Below are 15,198 nucleotides of genomic sequence, written 5' to 3' on the forward strand. Positions count from 1 at the left end.
TCTACTTTAACTCCATCATCTCCATTAATATTGTCTCCATTTCCATGTAATCCCAGCTTCCCAGGCACCACCAAACTTGTCCATACTTCTTTTATGTCCATATGTTTAGCCTTAAAATGCCTCGTTTGAGTCGTACCCTACGGAACAAGAACAACTGATATCTAGAAGCGATTTTTCATCTATCGTCCGTTGAAAAGATCTGATCAAAAGGCCAGTCTAGTCAAGAAAAGAACAAGACTCGGCGACACCGCGACAGGCGTATTCTTTAATGCCGAAGATACTATACTATATAACTATAACATCATATTTACTTGCTCTTTCTCCTAAAGGCTAAAGCACTGCCCAATAATCCTTCCTCCTTAAACCTTACCAGTAAACACTAATTTGCTTTACAAACGTGATCCTGCATGCGGCCACTTCTTCTTCTTCTTTTCCGGATGTCCACGCTGGGTGGACTTAAAGCCACAGGACAACCGCAAGGATGACCGTGGGGCCTGAGAGCTTCTGCAGTTTTGGACCTCTTGGCATGGAAGTCAATCCACTTTGTTCTTGCTTATAAAATGTCAGTGGACGTGATGGTTTGGCATGACAGCGTGTAAGAGAAAAGTTACACATAACATGAAAAAAAATATCAGAAAAACAAGGGTCATTGCTTTAATTTGCTTATAGAACTTGGCATAATAAATGATGGTTAAATTGGGTAAACTAATACAAGTAAGATAATTCGGGTGATGCATGTGTATACATGCACATACAAACATACATATACATACAAATGCCGGCTCCACCGATACCGAAGAAAATTCTCCTTGATCTCCTTCGACTGTGCACTTCCGAATCACCTTTCCGGACTCCCGACAACAAAATTTACCGACAAACTAACGGCGTAGCCATGGGCAGTCCTCTTGGTCCCACCTTCGCAGAATTCTATATGTGCGAAATTGAAAATAGAGTTTTGATAAGTAGAAGCCTTGCATACCTAAGTAGAAGCCTTGCATACCTAAGTAGAAGCCTTGCATACCTAAGTAGAAGCCTTGCATACCTAAGTAGAAGCTTTGCATACCTAATTAAAAGCCTTGCATACCTAATTAGAAGCCTTGCATACCTAAGTAGAAGCCTTGCTTACCTAAGTAGAAGCCTTGCTTACCTAAGTAGAAGCCTTGCATGCCTAAGTAGAAGCCTTGCATACCTAAGTAGAAGCCCTGCTTACCTAAGTAGAAGCCTCGTTTGCACTGCCCCTCAGCCACGGACGACACGACGTAGCGGTAGTTGAGGGAGCTCGTCACGCTAGGCCACTCAAGATCGCTTGCGTTCTTCACCTTCAGCAGCGCGTGTGGCGTGTCGCCTGCAATATAACGCATTTCAAAATAATACAATTAATAAAGCGGATAATTTCAAATCTTTTCCCTTGGCAGATATTGAAGACTAGGAATATTGCGCAAAACAAATATGTTTTATTTTCTAGATAAAGGTATCATATAAAAATTTGCTACTTTTTGTAAGTAGAAAGAAAATTAAGCGTTGAAACACCTGTTCTTATAACAGCCGTGCAACAACAAGCCTGGAGACACCTGTTCTTATAACAGCCGTGCAACAACAAGCCTGGAGACACCTGTTCTTATAACAGCCGTGCAACAACAAGCCTGGAGACACCTGTTCTTATAACAGCCGTGCAACAACAAGCCTGGAGACACCTGTTCTTATAACAGCCGTGCAACAACAAGCCTGGAGACACCTGTTCTTATAACAGCCGTGCAACAACAAGCCTGGAGACACCTGTTCTTATAACAGCCGTGCAACAACAAGCCTGGAGACACCTGTTCTTATAACAGCCGTGCAACAACAAGCCTGGAGACACCTGTTCTTATAACAGCCGTGCAACAACAAGCCTGGAGACACCTGTTCTTATAACAGCCGTGCAACAACAAGCCTGGAGACACCTGTTCTTATAACAGCCGTGCAACAACAAGCCTGGAGACACCTGTTCTTATAACAGCCGTGCAACAACAAGCCTGGAGACACCTGTTCTTATAACAGCCGTGCAACAACAAGCCTGGAGACACCTGTTCTTATAACAGCCGTGCAACAACAAGCCTGGAGACACCTGTTCTTATAACAGCCGTGCAACAACAAGCCTGGAGACACCTGTTCTTATAACAGCCGTGCAACAACAAGCCTGGAGACACCTGTTCTTATAACAGCCGTGCAACAACAAGCCTGGAGACACCTGTTCTTATAACAGCCGTGCAACAACAAGCCTGGAGACACCTGTTCTTATAACAGCCGTGCAACAACAAGCCTGGAGACACCTGTTCTTATAACAGCCGTGCAACAACAAGCCTGGAGACACCTGTTCTTATAACAGCCGTGCAACAACAAGCCTGGAGACACCTGTTCTTATAACAGCCGTGCAACAACAAGCCTGGAGACACCTGTTCTTATAACAGCCGTGCAACAACAAGCCTGGAGACACCTGTTCTTATAACAGCCGTGCAACAACAAGCCTGGAGACACCTGTTCTTATAACAGCCGTGCAACAACAAGCCTGGAGACACCTGTTCTTATAACAGCCGTGCAACAACAAGCCTGGAGACACCTGTTCTTATAACAGCCGTGCAACAACAAGCCTGGAGACACCTGTTCTTATAACAGCCGTGCAACAACAAGCCTGGAGACACCTGTTCTTATAACAGCCGTGCAACAACAAGCCTGGAGACACCTGTTCTTATAACAGCCGTGCAACAACAAGCCTGGAGACACCTGTTCTTATAACAGCCGTGCAACAACAAGCCTGGAGACACCTGTTCTTATAACAGCCGTGCAACAACAAGCCTGGAGACACCTGTTCTTATAACAGCCGTGCAACAACAAGCCTGGAGACACCTGTTCTTATAACAGCCGTGCAACAACAAGCCTGGAGACACCTGTTCTTATAACAGCCGTGCAACAACAAGCCTGGAGACACCTGTTCTTATAACAGCCGTGCAACAACAAGCCTGGAGACACCTGTTCTTATAACAGCCGTGCAACAACAAGCCTGGAGACACCTGTTCTTATAACAGCCGTGCAACAACAAGCCTGGAGACACCTGTTCTTATAACAGCCGTGCAACAACAAGCCTGGAGACACCTGTTCTTATAACAGCCGTGCAACAACAAGCCTGGAGACACCTGTTCTTATAACAGCCGTGCAACAACAAGCCTGGAGACACCTGTTCTTATAACAGCCGTGCAACAACAAGCCTGGAGACACCTGTTCTTATAACAGCCGTGCAACAACAAGCCTGGAGACACCTGTTCTTATAACAGCCGTGCAACAACAAGCCTGGAGACACCTGTTCTTATAACAGCCGTGCAACAACAAGCCTGGAGACACCTGTTCTTATAACAGCCGTGCAACAACAAGCCTGGAGACACCTGTTCTTATAACAGCCGTGCAACAACAAGCCTGGAGACACCTGTTCTTATAACAGCCGTGCAACAACAAGCCTGGAGACACCTGTTCTTATAACAGCCGTGCAACAACAAGCCTGGAGACACCTGTTCTTATAACAGCCGTGCAACAACAAGCCTGGAGACACCTGTTCTTATNCTCACCTAATCAGAAGTATCGCTCACCTAATCAGTAGTATCGCTCACCTAATCAGAAGTCTCGCTCACCTAATCAGAAGTCTGACTCACCTAATTAGAAGTATCGCTCACCTAATCAGAAGTCTCGCTCACCTAATTAGAAGTATTAGAAGTCTTGTGTACCTAGGTAGAAGCCTGGCCTAATACAGTAGAAGCCTAATTACCATAGCCTTGTTTGCCTACACTACCGCTCAAAAGTTTGGGGTCACATCGAAATATTTTTACTTTTGAAGCAAAAGCACAGTTCTTTTCAATAGAGATAACTTCAAACTAGTCATAACTGCAAAGAAATATACTCAATACATTGCTAATGTGTTAAATGAATAATTCAGCTGCAAATGTCTGGTTTGTGGTACAGTATCTACAGGTGTATGGAGGCCCTATATAGCAACTATAACTCCATTATTCTAATGGTACGATGTCTTTGCTTATGCTTAGAAAGCCAATTGATGATTAGAAAACCCTTTTACAATCATGTTCACACATCTGAAATAAAATCTGACTCGTGCAGAAACTACAAAACTGATCTTACTTTGAATAGATCGAGTTTATGGAGCATCGCATTCGCGGGGTCAATTAAACGCTCAAAATGGTCAAAAAAGAGAACGTTCATCTGAAACTCGACAGTCAATTCTTATTCTTAGAAATGAACGCTATTCCATAAGAGAAATTACTTATAAATTGAAGATTTTCTACAACGATGTGTGCTGCTCCCTTCGGTACGGTGGTGTGAGACTGTGTCCCCTGGGCCGGGACCCGTGCCTGGGCCAGGGACCGGAGCCCAGGTCCCGGGCACGGGGTCACTCGGGACAAGTTCTCGCGGGACGTTCAGCTCATGGTCAACTCAGCCATTAATCCAACTCTATTCTATAAATGAGTACCTGGCTCGTCCAGGGTGTGCAATAAAATTGTTCTGACAGATCAGCGAGGTAGTGATGGTCGTGGAACTACCTTAGAAGAACTGATCTATCAAAATGGCGCCAACGATCACCCACTCACAAGATGTCACTGCCAGGGTGGGCAACACGCACACACACTCCCTTCAGAGGACAGCACAAACAAAGGCTCTAACTAAAATAGAACAAAAGAAGTTGGAGGCTGCGTTGCACAACTCAGCCACAAGTACATTAGACTCTCTAGTTGGAGAAAGAGACGCGTCTCAGGTCCCCAACTGGCCCCCTCATTAACTAATACCAGCAAAACACCAGTGGCAACATTTACAGTGAAGTGGCGGCTGCGGGATTTTGAGCTTCAGGTTAGAGTAACAATGAAATTAACCATATCTGAGACTACAGGTCTGAGGTAAGTTTGATGTAAAGACAATGTTTTTTTAAGTTCAAATCATTATTTCTAATATTGTCAATGTCTTGACTTCATTTTCTATTCATTTCACAACGTATGGAGGTGAACGAATTCAACTTTTCATGGATGAACAAAATTATTTGGGTGACCCTAAATTGGTGTGCGGTAGTGTAAGTAGAAGCCAGATTACCCAAGTAATAGCTTTACTTACCTATAAAGACTGTCTCTTATACACATCTAGATGTGTATAAGAGACAGGTTGTACTGTAGTGTATTGTACTGGAGCAGTTGTACTGTAGTGTATTGTACTGGAGTAGTTGTACTGTAGTGTATTGTACTGGAGCAGTTGTACTGTAGTGTATTGTACTGGAGCAGTTGTACTGTAGTGTATTGTACTGGAGCAGTTGTACTGTAGTGTATTGTACTGGAGCAGTTGTACTGTAGTGTATTGTACTGGAGCAGTTGTACTGTAGTGTATTGTACTGGAGCAGTTGTACTGTAGTGNAATTTGTTGCACATTATAATGACAACCTTTCCTAGACGAATAAGTTGTAAATGATCTTTATTGTTCTTTAAAATTGGAATTGATTATATTTCTGAGGGGTATGAATAATTTCGGGCACAAGTGTATACGAGGCGGCGATCCATCGTGGCCTGGGACTGCTACATCCCAAACAAGTACCAAGATTACCAAGATACTTAATTTTATGTAGAATAAACTAAGAATATGAGGACCAGCAGTCAAAAACATGTATGAATTACGAGATGAATTAATTCTCATAAACACAATTTATCACAGATAAAAAGTAAACCAGGTGTATGAGGACCGAGGTACCTGCAGCCGCAAAGGATAAATTCTCACCCCAAATAATTTTGATATAGATAATTCATCTCATATAAAAACATGCATAACAGTACGCTGGCCTGCAGTCGAAAATATGCAAGGAAATTTTTAATTATTTACAGGATGATTCACGGAAACTTTGTTTTGTATTCCAGATGACGTAGGAGAGAGGCGGGGAGTATTCCATATGAAAGGCAAGGTCATGAAGTTTTGTGTCCCGCCTAGTCAGTTGCTACTATGAATTGGACAAGTTAGCAGCGTGCGTTTATAAACGCACGCTGCTAACTGTCAAGGCATACTATTCTAATGGCCGTTCTATTACCGCTATTTAACAAGCATTCCGCTCAATTGCTTACAATGACTGTCCCAGGACCCTACCTCATCTGAACAACATACGGCAAGCCATCATCAACATACAAGTCAATATTATTTCGCCAGTTGAACGAAACTTCAAAAATCGACTAACTGAATGCATTGACAATGGGGGCCGTCATTTTTCCGATGTCATCTTTAGACCTAAGTGATACAAAAATACAGGTAATGTATTTAAAAAATGTATTTTGTAATGATATCTTCATTAGGTAGTTTTTTAGCTTCAAATCAGGAAGTTTCCGTGAATCACCTTGTATATAATAAAAGTGATTCTTCAACGCTGATGACACCAAAATTCATCATCAATAATCTGATTCAAGGTAATGATGTCCACTGGCCAGAGCTGCTTCAAGTTAACTGAAGATTATTAGGAACTATTGTTCATCGATGTCAGGGGCAGACGCTCGCAGCTCAGAGCCAGGACAATATATGAATTAATGCCAGGCAACTGTGCTCATTTATTTAACCTTCAATGCCATCTATAACTCTCTCTGTCATCAGTCAGTAGAATGAAGGTTCAGTGGCAATGGATCAAAATCTCGAGGACAAGTCTCGCTCACCTAATTACAAGTCTCGCTCACCTAATTAGAAGTCTCGCTCACCTAATTAGAAGTCTCGCTCACCTAATTACAAGTCTCGCTCACCTAATTAGAAGTCTCGCTCACCTAATTAGAAGTCTCGCTCACCTAATTAGAAGTCTCGCTCACCTAAAGCTAATGTTGTAATAGGTAATGTATTTGTGTCTATTGTCGCCCAGTGTTTTCTTGTCTTGTTTTAGATATTGAATGACCCCATGTACCTCTATTATTGCAGGCAAATAAACTTGTCTTGAGTAAGCAGAAAATTCTGGAACTCCCACCGCTATCACGGATCAATCATATGAGGGGACAAGGGAGACCCTGAGAGGGGACATGGGATGACTTCCTTTAAGGAGAGCAGAATGAGATCAGTTGTGAGTTAAAAAATGAGACTAGAGCGAATGGACGGTGAACGTTGGCACGAAAGATGTATATGTGGAACATACAGGCGAGCAAATGAGCACGTAGATGTGCATTGGTACGTACGTGTGGTTTGCTTGAAGCATGGGTGCGCCAAGGGCCCGCTGGGCCAACCGGCGAATGGGTGGTGAAAGTACGGGGTATGGCAGGGATAGAGTGGAATGAAAATGAGTGGAAACGAGAAATATATAAGCTAGTGAATGACTATGGGCTGAAGTTGTGGAGGCAAGGAATGGAGGGAAAGTACACTGTAAAAATGTATCAGATGGGATGGCCAAGTGGCTACAGTTCAGAGTACCAAGATTTGAGCAGAGAGGTGCGGGTTCGATCACAGCTCTGTGCGTCAGTTTCAGAATCGGCGAGGAGGCCGAGCGGGTAAGCAAAGCAAAATTGAAGCAGTGAGTTGCAAGTTCAAGCCCGCAACAAGCTGTGGATGTTCTGCAATGTTAAGAATCGGCGACAGGTCTACGGCCTAATAGACGCTGAAACCGCTATATTATATGATATTATATAATATTATTATATATTAGATGAAAGTGATGCCAAAATATGAATACATGTATGATGGTAGTAGAGGTGGGGACCTTCTGTTTTGTGTTAGGGCAGGGGCGCTTGGCGTCAATGGACATGCAAATATAACCTGGCGGTAATCCTCTAAGGTCCAGGAAAACAAGGAGGCCATCAGAGACTGTCTCACCGGCATTCTGGAGTGCTGAAGCAGCTTTCTCGGCCTTGATGCATATCGTCAATCACTGACTCGTTCTCATCTTTCTTCAGCTTTTCCAGTCGATTGCAGTTCTCAATTATTCTAGGGTATGTTTTCCCCATATAATGTTTCCTCAAAATTATAAGTCTTTTCCACCCATCATCCTTAGCTTCACGGCAAATAAGTGATGGGCTTTTCTCATCCAGTCTCTGCGTTCATTCTGCAAAGATTTTACTGTTGATTTTGTCCCCACGGTTAGCTATTGAGCTCGTGGCTGCCTCAGTAGTGTTGCTTTATTTATCTCCATCGTGTTCCAACGCCTCATCCAAACCTTTTAGCGTAAGGTGGGCTAGCGTAGGTGGGCATTTTCCCCACGACTCTTACTTGTCGTCATTACCATCGAATATCGAGTTCGTTGGGCTGGGCCCATAACTTGTTAGACTTTCGCAGTGCGATGGCATGATAGTATCACGGTTGTGGGATTGAATGAAAGCCGAGCCTTCTGCTGAAGGTTTACTTTAACACCGTAACTAAGAGCGGCTAGAACCTGCTCAATCCGAAGACAAGAAGCTAGAGATTGTTAGGAGGAGCGTGTGCTTCCTCTTACAGGGAAAAGGCAAGGGACATAAAAGTTACGATAAAATCCGACAACTCGCACTACATGTTACAGATAGATGATACGTTTATTCTAACACCTACATTTGCTAATTTGCTCTCCTAATGTATGTTAGTGTGCTAAACTAATGTGTGCTAACGTGATCAGCTAACGTGTGCTATCATACTCCTCTAATGTGCGCTAATACGCTCAGCAAAAGTGTGCAACATGTTTTGCTAACATGTAATAATGTACAATGCTAATATGTGTGCTATTGTGGTTTGCTAATGTACGCTAACTTGCTCTACTAACGTGTACTTATACGTTCTGCTAATGTGAGCTAACTTGCTCTACTAACGTGTACTTATACGTTCTGCTAATGTGAGCTAACTTGCTCTGCTAACGTGTACTTATACGTTCTGCTAATGTGAGCTAACTTGCTCTGCTAACGTGTACTTATACGTTCTGCTAATGTGAGCTAACTTGCTCTGCTAACGTGTACTTATACGTTCTGCTAATGTGAGCTAACTTGCTCTGCTAACGTGTACTTATACGTTCTGCTAATGTGAGCTAACTTGCTCTGCTAACGTGTACTTATACGTTCTGCTAATGTGAGCTAACTTGCTCTGCTAACGTGTACTTATACGTTCTGCTAATGTGAGCTAACTTGCTCTGCTAACGTGTACTTATACGTTCTGCTAATGTGAGCTAACTTGCTCTGCTAACGTGTACTTATACGTTCTGCTAATGTGAGCTAACTTGCTCTGCTAACGTGTACTTATACGTTCTGCTAATGTGAGCTAACTTGCTCTGCTAACGTGTACTTATACGTTCTGCTAATGTGAGCTAACTTGCTCTGCTAACGTGTACTTANTAACAACATCACATTCACTTCAATTTTGCTTACCAACATCACATTCACTTCAATTTTGCTCACCAACATCACATTCACTTCAATTTTGCTTACCAACATCACATTCACTTCAATTTTGCTCACCAACATCACATTCACGCAGAATTTTCTGCGCCTTCATCTCAGGAGGCTCCCTGAGAGGCGCTCTCCTAGGGGTGTCCGGCACGCCCCAGGCTGCGAGGCTCTCGGTCCTCATGGCCTCCTGCCGCGCCTCCTTCAGCGTGAGGTCCTCAGCGAACAGACGAATTTTGTGCAGACTTCTTATCTGCTTCTCGCCGATACTGCGGGATAAGAATACAAACTTGAAACATCCAATCGTTAGCCACTCAAGTGTTTATCAAAGAAGCTCACATCATAAACTATACAAACAATACAAACTTAGTGAAAAAATTTAATTATTACTCAACTAAATTAGTAACAAGTGATCTGATGTGAAATTCAATCCTTATCCAACTTATTTGATACAAAACGAACATCAAAGCAAGTTTATGAAAGAACAAAGAAAGATAAAATTGAATTGCGGGTCAACTTCATTAATATTAATCAAATCAAAACTTAATTTACTAAAATAATTTATAAATAAGTTTGGTACGTTAGCATTATGCTGATCACAACGTCTTTATTTTCTACACTTAATATTATGGAGCAACACTTGCATCACCCTAACACATGATGACGGTTATTTGCAGCCACAGATTCGTGATACTGAGCATAAAAAATGGATTCACAGGCAATTACGAACAATTTATGAGAACAAATTTTCAACTGGTAAAACAAGTGATTTATAACAAATGCATCTACATCACGTTAGTAGGAAGTACAGCAAAGATTTGATCTGTAGTGAACGATGGCTGTGATAGTCTTAACATTGCTAACTATATCAACAGGTTTGAGTTTTAATGTCGCTCGTTTGCTTGAATCGCAAATTCATTAGAAAGTCAATACCAAAGAAAATTCTACAGGAATTTATCCAAAACGTATTATATGAAGGCATAATTTTCTTGGAACTTTCTTTACTTCAAATTTCCAAGATTTAAGCAGCCATACCTGTTGTTAATATCAGTGATGTAGTGCAGGAATTTAAGCAGCCATACCTGTTGTTCATATCAGTGATGTACTGCAGGAATTTAAGCAGCCATACCTGTTGTTCATATCAGTGATGTACTAAAGTATTTTATTTTCTACTTTTTAGTTCACAAGAAAAAGGATTAAGACTTGATTAAGTATGACTTTACGTACGTATCGATGATACGCAGCGTCAGCACCTGCTCATCTATAACGTAAGCACCCACACGTCATTCTATATAATATATATATACTTAACTCAATTAAGCTAATTTAGGTCTCTAATAGCTAGTTTTTATGATTGTATCTAAAATTGTTAGGTGAAAGTAGCCTGCATGCCAAATTTCAGATCTCTAGAGCAATCAGAAGTGGGCAAATTTTTGTTGTCAATGTTAACAACAAACAAACAAATGCGAAGCTATGTTAAGAATAACGTGTTAATAACAGAATAAAACTGCACAAAAGATTTTGGTGTAATGTTGTCAACCTCAGCCTGTTACTAGTGTCAACCCCCCCTAGTGTCTAGGGAGGTTTCAAATGACCAATGGAATGGCTATTGCTTAGCTAATCACAGTCTGGATAACATGACATCATGATCCCATAACCAGTCACAACCTGGATAGCATGAGATCATGATCCTATCAGCCAATCACAGTCTTGACAGGATGATATCATGATCCTATCAACCAATTACAGTGTAGAAAAAATGACATCCCAACCAATCACAGATGGGAGATGACACGACTCCTTCCACAAGTACCTTTGAGCACTACCGTCAAACAGGGTAAAAAGGGAAGGTTTTGAGCGTTTTTGTTAATAACTTCTGACCATGAAACATTTCAGAAACAAGTTTAGGCTCATTTTATAGCTCTTTGCGAGGGCTATCCTGTGGCATATTAAAAAAAATCCATATGCTATTTGTAAGGCGCTAGACACAATATAAAAGGCTCCTGAATTAATCTTGAAATGGGGTAAAAAGAGACACTTGAAATAAAACTCAATATCAAACATTTGAAGCATGCAGAGTGTACTCATTCATTACTAACAGTACTCTGAAGTCCTCTTTCATTGTAGATGATGTAGATGTAAAATAAATAACATTTTCTGTGATTTTTACTTGTTTTTCCTTTATTGATATGTTATTACCATATTCATTAACTACTGTATTATTAATGTGATATTACCGTATCCATGGACATGCCATTGAGCATTAACAAGAACCTTGTCCACTGCAAGCTTCATATCAGCAGCCATGTAGCATTTCTTCTGTATCTGTAAGCTTACAGGATGGTTTGTAATTTTGCACAATTTTAGCATTATCATACATAAGAAATTGGTTTAAATTGTGAGTAAATGAGAAAATTAAAAATGAACTGATTTTAAAAAATCCGTTGTTTGTCACTATGCAGTGCAGCAGTAGTGTGTGTAGTGGTTGCGGCCACTACATCTCAAACTTCAAAGTAGCACTGCCCAGCTCTGTTTATACTTTATACCATTCATATCTATCAGTATCACTATCAGTCACACGACTCACACCCATTTCCTCCACACCCACCCACCACCAATCAAGACTCAAGACTCCAGTGAGTCCAGCACTCCAGTCAAGACTGTCAAGTAATTATACCAACATGTTTTATTTTAGTTAAGAGATAGTGGCAAAGCAGCAATTTTTTTAGACTCTTCATCAAGTTCATTTTTGAGTCCTATAACTATAAGTAGACTAGGAAAGTAACTTGGATACCAGCATTTTCATACATAAGATATTGATTAAAATATTGAGTAGGCTAGATGAGAAAATTAAAAATGAACTGATAGTAAAAAATCTCTGGTTTGCCACTATGGGCCCTGGCCCACTTACAGTAAATAGCTTACAACAATAGCTTTCAAATGCCTGAAATGGTGCTAAAATCTTTGAAATTGGCTCATAGGAAACCTAGACATGATAGTTTTCCAAAAAAAAAAGTGTCAAAAATTGGTAGTACATTAAAGTCATTAATAATGATTAGATACCTACCTATTAGGCTATTAAGATGAGACACAATTTCATAAAGGAAAATAGCTCATAGCTTCTTCTTTTTTTTTTCTCTCTGATTTGTGGGAGCCTCTGAGAGTTTGAAGACTACCTAGTCCAATGCTGCGGTACCTACTCATAGCTTCTTCACATTCATTTCTATTCCACTCTGGAGTCTGGACCACTCATATTTAAATGATTTTAAAATTTTTTTTTCTCTTTTCAGCCTTTCAGGTAGGTATATCCTAATTCTCATTACGATTAGAGAAAAGATTTTTTTGTGCAATGTGCACACTGCACACTACATTATGATTATACACACACTGTATGTACTATGATGTATTCCTTATTTAATTTTCCTAATTCGAGCCCTAAACTTTCCTGGCAAATTTCTGCAATAAAAATACGGAAACTAATCAATCGAATGCTAAAAGAATTGACGGATAACTAACAATGATAAGATTAAGTTATGTACGAGTTCTTATTATTAAAACAGTATTCAAATTAACTCAATCCTCTTTTTTTATAACATTTACACAATAGTCACAGTGAGTCACACTTGAAACCCTTCACTAGTAAAAGCCCAAAAGGTACGTACCTCCGTTACGCGTTATAACTCTGCACCAAACAACTGACGCAGCGTTCCCAGTCGGTGCTGTGTAGTGAGCGCCGAAAAGTTGGGAACCATTGCTTTGTCTGGTAATGAACGCGTTCAATACTGGTAATGAACGCGTACAATACCAGTACCGTCTGTTAGCAAGGGAAAATAAACAGTCTGACGGTTAGTGCGCTGCTCCATTCGTTGTGTATTGACTGAATAATCAAATTTAAGGCATTGGGAATATTTCAATTATATCATTGGCTAAAATTAGCTTAATTAATTAACGAAAAATACAGATTTTACCATTTAAAAGAAAAATACACCCAGACACCCAGATGACGACCAAAAAACCCAGATCTGGGTGTAAAAACCCAGCGCTGGGAGGCCTGTAATCTAGAGAGCAGACTTGAACAGTAAGGTTGTCTCTAAACCAAAAATTTCAAAAAATAAAATGTCTCATATTAAAACCCTAAGAATTGTATTTTGTAGACGTAACTCATTTCTATGTTACCGGGTGTAATCTTAGGGCAGACCAAGCTCATGAAGCTCATGTTGTTTAGCTCAGAACTGCCAATTTATCTGTTTCATACATTTATTGTTTTCACACATTGCATATATGTTTATTATTTGTTTATTTGTTGTTTGTCGTGCTAATAATAATAGTTAATGCATTTGTGTCTAATGTCGCACTGTGTTTTCTTGTCTTGTTTAAGGTATTGAATGACCCCATGTACCTCAATTTGCAGGGAAAAAACTTGTCTTGAGTTAGCAGAAAATTCTGAATCTAACACCGCCATCACAGATCACCAGATCATAAGAGGGGACATGGGAGACCCTGAGAGTGGACATGGGATGACTTCCTTTAAGGAGAGCAGAATGAGATCAGTTGTGAGTTAACAAATGAGACTGGAGCGAATGGACGGTGAACATTAGGCACGAAAGATGTATATGTGGAACATAAAGGTGAGCAAATGAGCACGTAGATGTCGTGCATTGATACGTACGTGTGGTATGCAAATAATAATATTAAATATTAACTTATTTATTTAACTTAATAACTTAAATATTAATATTGAAAATATCAATTAACATGTCAATATTATACCATCAAGATTCTCAGGAATTTTTGTCATATTCATGGGTGGTTTCTGCCTAATTTTTCAGCTAAGGTTGCACTGCCAGTGCCAGCACTGGTGAGCCATGAGAATGAGAGACCCAGTGATTCAGTCTCACCTTCACCGCATCATTGTCTGAGTCTGAGAGCACTGAGTGGCAGCCTGGCATGCATGGAATAAATCTACCTTGCAAGCTGCAAATAGAGCTTTGAATATATATCCTCCCCGTAGGAAACTGCAAGATTCTTGCCAGATGAATTAAATTCTACTTAATTGTCAACAGTGTTATTCATTATAGTAGTGTACAATTAGGCAGCAAGATAATGAATGTAGTGACATTTTTTCACTTTGGATCTATCTGAATAAGGCAGATTTAAGCAGAAAATTAGGCTGACTTCAGAAGCAAATAGGATTACAGGAAAATTCCAATCCACTGAGTGGGCTGTGGTGGGTTGACTGTTGATCTAATATTAGTGAGCAATGAGCATAGTTAGTTACTACATCATTGGAAAATGAAATACCATCAAACCGGGTAATAAGGGAGGGGCGGGGTAATAAGGGACTGCCCTCAGACATTGCGTAGAAATGTTGTAGCAGCTAAACCAATTAAAATATTGCAAAACAAAAAATAGTGGCAATAAAGTTCTACATTTTTCCTATCTATGTAGCGTAAAGCAAGTTAAGAAATCATACATTTACTACTGTTACCTCTAAAAATTTTTGAAAAAAGTGTGAAAAGTGAGATTTTGGATTAATGTATATGGTAATATCATATCAATAAAGAAAAAAAAAACAAGTAAAAATCACAGAAAATTTAATTTCTTCTACATTTACATCATCTACAAAGGAAGAGGAGGAATTCAGAGTATTGTTAGTAATGGATGAGCACACTCTGCATGCTTCAAACATTTTAGAATTGAGTTTTATTTCCAGTGTCCCTTATTACCCTGTTCCCAGAGTTGGTTCAGGAGGCTTTTATTTTGCATCTGTCATCTTATAAATAGCATATGGAATTTTTTCAGAGACCTCATACAATAGCCCTTGCAA

General features: G+C 40.3%; 1 long non-coding RNA gene across 1 annotated transcript; it reads right to left on the bottom strand.

The window, feature by feature from the left end:
- Window positions 1-12,451: 12,451 nt before the first annotated feature.
- Window positions 12,452-13,433, bottom strand: LOC108670325. The gene is made up of 3 exons (XR_001930718.2): window positions 13,340-13,433; window positions 13,034-13,185; window positions 12,452-12,827 (listed from the first exon to the last, which is right to left on the bottom strand). It is a non-coding gene; the product is annotated as an uncharacterized LOC108670325 (long non-coding RNA).
- Between the last annotated feature and the right edge of the window lie 1,765 nt (window positions 13,434-15,198).

The sequence above is a fragment of the Hyalella azteca genome, unplaced genomic scaffold, assembly GCF_000764305.2.
Source record: "Hyalella azteca isolate HAZT.00-mixed unplaced genomic scaffold, Hazt_2.0.2 contig13831, whole genome shotgun sequence".
Lineage (NCBI taxonomy): Eukaryota > Metazoa > Arthropoda > Malacostraca > Amphipoda > Hyalellidae > Hyalella > Hyalella azteca.